Raw genomic sequence first — 5,927 nt, 5'->3', positions numbered from 1 at the left:
AAAGACACTAAGTACCGGATGAAGTGCTTCTTACTCTTACCCAAAAATACAAAATAGAAGAAAGAGTTAAAACTGAACACAATCTTGCTATTCAAGCTATGTATGAACATTTTTTATATATATTTGCTTCTTTTCCATTTTGCATGTACTTGTACTTTTACTTTCAATACTTAAATACGTTTAAGATTTAAAAAAATACTTTTCTTACTTAAGTACAATAAATATTACATACTTTAAGACTTTTACTCAAGTAATATTCTAAACGGTGACTTCAACTTCTACAAAAGCCATTTTCTGGTAAGAGATCTGTACTTTTACTTAAGTATGGCTTTCAGGTACTTTATACACCACTGGTTAGCAAATACCCTGGACAGATTTTTTGTTCCAATAAAAGTCAATGAAATGCCAACATCAAATGCCAATACATGTTAATTAAATCAAGTCCGATTGCTTAATCATGCTTAAAATTTAAATCATTTTGCATAGTTGCATTTTAATTGAAGTTTGAACCAATGGCCCCAATTATTGCACTAATCGTCAAGTATTATAAAACACTGAATTAGAAAGACTGACATAGAATGGCAATGTCTTTGATTGTCTTATCAGTATCTTTTTAAATACATAATCATCCAATTATAACATTTTTTATTATAATCAGAGCCATAGTTTACATCACAATATTTAAGCACTAAGCATGTTGGAGATCACAGATGTATTTGCAAACTAATTTTATTAAAACTCTATTAACTCTATAAACAGTTTGAGATACCATGGTTATTGATCATACACAAAGAGTACAATGGTTCTACACAATTAATTTTTATTTAATTTTTTCTTATTTCATGTGAAATAATTCAACCATCTACTCTAAGGCCAAACTATGAGACCTTAAGAATTTCTTATCCTGTGACTTCCTTTTGTTTTACAGCCTTAAGTTTTATTCTAGCCATCACAATTCCAGAATTATTAACTAAAATGAAAATCAGTATAGTATAGGTCCAGCTTTTGGCCAGTTTGTACCAAATATAGTACATAGCCAGGGATGGGCAGTATTTCAAATACATGTATTTAAAATATGTATTTGAAATACAAAATACTATTTTGTATTTAAATACATTTAATCTTAGTATTTTTGTATTTTCAAAATACATAAAATACTTTTTGCCAATCAACCTCTTTATTAGACTGCTGGTTTCCTGTATCAACTGGTTCAAACCTCAGACATGCCACTTTCATGCTTTTCCTGGGAAAATCTTATTAAAGTCCAAATCATAGATATATAAGATATTTAATTTTGAATAAAATGTAGCATCCCATTTCTTGAAAACTATATCATCATTCACAGTGCTATCTTTACAGTTAGCTTGTTGATGATTCTGGATTTTCTGTCAAATACATGCTGTTTTGGTGTCTATAAACCATACAAAATGCTTGAAATGGTTATTGCACTACTATGTGCATGACTTTAACATTAAAACAAAGTGATCTTGCTTTTGTGGGAAAAAACGCATACCTGTTTCAGCAGGTAAATTAACACTAGTCAGTCTTGTTAGGTTTTTTTGGTCAGATTTTGGTTTTATCTACTAGCTATTCAAATGTGTTCATTAAACTTTAATCATTACTGCTTGCTATGGCGATATGACAATATAAATGTCAGCGATGATATAAAGTGTAAATCGATTTAACTTTTTCTATATCATTTATATATCGTTGTGGTATGCAAATATATCAGTGGAGCTTTTAGTGGGCAGGAGCTATTGACATGTCAGAGTGATAAAGAAACATGGATAAATGAGTAATAAGCAGCTTTCTCGGTGTGTGTGTAGCCCAAGACAAAGATAACTATAATGCTAAAAAAAAAACATTTAATTGTTCTAAGGGCATACTCACACTATAGGCACAATTGCCTTGTACTAAAGCCCAAGCGCGATTGTCCTTTCGCTAAGAGACAGATATCACAGGATTATTACAGAGGCAGCTGAGGATAATGGTGGAATTTGCAGCTTTACACGCAAACTACAATACCTGTTCATCAATAAGATGAGAACCAGACCCATTGTAAATCTAAATGTACTCAAATTAAATGAATTGAAAAGTGTGATATCCAAGTAGTTATAAAGAATTTTGCTGTCATAATGATAACAATAGTACATTAAAGGTGGGGTAAGCGATTTCTGGAAGCCAATGTTGATATTTGAACTCACCAAAACAAACACGCCCCTACCCTTATAGGGTCTCGCCCCTATTTTGATAGCTCCGCCTCACACATACGCAGCCTACACAACCCATGCAAAGATTAGTTCTGTGAAACAAAGCAAAACCAATGTTACACCGTGTCTACACCGGACGTGAACTGCGTGACCAAAATAATATAGAAGTCATAATAATCAGTGATGCTGTCTACACTGGATGCTGCGCCACGACAAAAAACTGCTGCAGCGTTCAGTTTATGATGTGCTGACACAAATTTCAAATGATTTTCAACGGTCGCTTTATTGTGTCCAGTGTAGGCAGACTTTAGCTGTTGCGTCACGTCCGGTGTAGACACGGAGTTACTCACCTATCGAGAAGAACCAAAGCAACCTCTGCGTCTGATCGCAGGCCTTCCGCTCCTTGAATTCTCTCCAGCACTGGAAAGCTGATCCGATATTTACATGGGTCTCACTTCTTGCCTTATCATTCCGCAGTCGTTTTCTGCGTTTGTTTTTTTATCCACCATATCTTTCTGTCACTCGGCTCGGCTGTTCACTGAACTCTCTCTCCTCCAAATCATGAGTAGACATGCCCCTTACTGCTGATTGGCTACAAGTTTGTTTTGGTACTTGGCCCCAACTCAGTTTTGTAATGTGTTTTTGAAAAATTACATACCGCACCTTTAACTGTTCCATGCACTGGACACAGTACAGAGTAGACACACTTGTGAAATGAACTGGACTTTAGGGGTCAATCATGCTCAAGCACGGATCAGATCCCCTAGAGTGAGCACATCCTAAATCTAAGTGAACAGAAGATAGCACACCACAACTATAACAGCACAAAAAATGATGAATGATAAAAACATTGACAGGCAATCAAAATAATTTCTGCTTTAAAGAGCTTGAGCATTTAGTGACAGATGACACAAGTACATTGTATACTTAGAATACACTAATATAGTTATCTTTATAATTATCTTTCTTGGTGTAAACAGGCCTTAATAGTGTTACTTCACTGGATGTCTAATTTCACGTGTATTTTGTGTATTTTCAAAATACAAAATACTGTATTTGTATTTAAATACATTTTCCCACACAGTATTTTGTATTTGTATTTAAATACATTTTTCCATATAGTATTTTGTATTTTTATTTTAAATACATTTTGATGTATTTGTGCCCATCTCATACATAGCCTTGTTACCTTGTTACAATACGTCACGACTTTTTTTTACCTTGTATGTATATGCTAAATTTCATAATGTTCAATAATTAACAGTGCAACTTATTACCTGCTGGTGGCCATTTTTGTTGGTCTGTACGATTGAGTTGTCATGGCTAGGTTAGTAATTGCCCTGAAGAAGATACACATTAAATTTAATCTTCCTTTCCTTACTAACTGTTGTGGAGTTATGGAGTTATGGTTTTTAGTTGTAGTGCCCCCCATATGCAGATTTTGATGCAACTTGGCATGCATTCTCGGAATCTCTTTTTGTCTAGGTCTGAACATTGTGTAGATATAGGTCAAAATGAACAACACCAGGGCATTTAATTGGTGTAAATCTTCATAATGCTTTGATAAATATAAATTATTTTGATAGCTTGTTGTCATGAGGGTCTTGATTAGCGCAAGATTCATGCGAATGAATCTAACGACCTAGGAGGAGAGTTTTAGGGTAGAAAAAGTATAACTGACAAAACAGTACAAATACAAATAGATCGATGTGGAATTAAGGGTTAGTGCAAAGTGGTGCATGTTGTGTTTTAAACGACTTAAATGAAACATATGGTCAAATGAGACTGCTGACCAATATTGGATATTTAGGTCACTCCATACAGTACAGTGATGAAGGATTGAGAGAGAGGGGGAGAGAGACTGCTTTGCGGAAAGAGTGGGAGGGATTAGTAAACATATGTGTTTGTGACTATCTGGATTAAGCAGGTGTTTTCACTTACAAGGTTCACACTCTTTTATGTTCAACCTCACCTGGCAGCAGTGACATAATATTAACGTGCATTTTCTAGAGCAGGGTTCTCAACCTGGGGGCTTTGGTTGGGGAATGCTATTTTTAAATATTACTGTTAAAATGTGATATAGAATACCTTAATAAATAAATTGCAACCACACAGAACACCCCAGCATTTTGGCTGCACTTAGCATGTGCAAGAATGGCACATTTTATTGCGTAAAAGCTTGTTTTTAAAACAGTTTATTATTTATTCTTCTAAAAGATGATAGACATTACTTAAAAATTCTGGTGATAAAACAAATAAATACTTTAGATTATAATTTGAGCCCCTTTTGAGGAGTGTTACAACAATTTTTGCATTCTTACACGTGCAACCAAGGCTTTAAAAAACATAAAATACGCATATATATATATATATATATATATATATACACAGGGTGCGAACTATGGGGGAGCTCGGCTCCCCTTAATAAGACATGGGCTCCCCTGAAAACGTGATTTGTGAAATTTTGGGGGGTCTCAAAAAATATTGACAATGTGTTATTTTGACGTGCAATTTCAGTTTTGTGTAATGTGATCATCTTGGATTATTATGTGTAAAATTGCAAAAATATTCATTCATGCATGATGGCGATTTAAACCTAATTCACTTCAATAAAGATAACTATACATGCTATTCTTGTCATGAGCATCAAGGTGTGGGGGCGCTGCGGTGCAAATTCATTCCACTCATGTTTAATACGTTAACTCAAAGATTCGTAGGAAAAATATAAACATTGGATTCAACATTGGCCATAGATCTGTGCGCGCAGTCCTTGAAATCCATTCTGCAGTTAGCATTATATAGCATCATACAGCCACCATGGCAAAAAGAACACAAGGCAGTTTAATGGCATGACCGAATCACCTGCTGCAGGCCCTGTTAGCACACCTCCCTCCAGGATGACAACGCAAGAAGTAAGTCATTGTAGAGCCCTGGATTTCTGCCCAGGCCCGACGGGCCCCGACTTTTTTACGCCTCTAGGGGCGGGCTTCGGGCTAATTTCCACGTCATAGTTCAGACGCGGGCCGGGCCTCGGACCTGTTTTGGGTTTCTCCTTATTTTTATATTGTAGACATCCATCGATTAGTGATGAAAAAGAAAAAAAAGTCCACGGTATAGTTCGAACACTGTATATATATTGTTGCTGTCGGGCGGATATTTTTTCACAAATCGATGCTATTGGTCAGTCCCCACGTGGGTCTGTTATTTTTTACAAATTATTAACCAATCTAAAGTGTTGAAAATAGCTTGAGAGTAAATCTCTTAGCTCCATTGGACACTTCAACTGTCTGAGAAGTCTCGTAACTCCACCTCTTCTTCACTCCGCGGAAGCCTCGCGGCATTGTCTCCTCAAGATTGAAAGTCGCAACGAATCCTCGTCGAGCAACACGTCCTCTGAGGTAAATGTCCTCAAAAAACTGGTTATTCATGATTCAGTTATATGAATTATATAATAACAGTTTTATATTATATTTTATCTCTATCCGTTTTTATTTATGGGAGAAAAAAGGGCTGTCTACTGGCGCCAAGTAAGCCTACCTTTGGATAACTCTGTCTGTTTTTTAGACAATACTGAGTGAAAATAGTTAGGTTAGATACATTTGAGTAGGCCTGTTTTGTTAAAACTCGATAGCTGTGATGCTTCGGTGCAGATGGAAGCCCATGAGCCACAAAGGTAAATTTGCGAGCAGATTAGGCTAATTTCCACCTATTAGACAG

The sequence above is a fragment of the Barbus barbus genome (genome assembly GCF_936440315.1).
Source record: "Barbus barbus genome assembly, chromosome: 6".
Lineage (NCBI taxonomy): Eukaryota > Metazoa > Chordata > Actinopteri > Cypriniformes > Cyprinidae > Barbus > Barbus barbus.
This window is presented reverse-complemented; position numbering follows the sequence as displayed.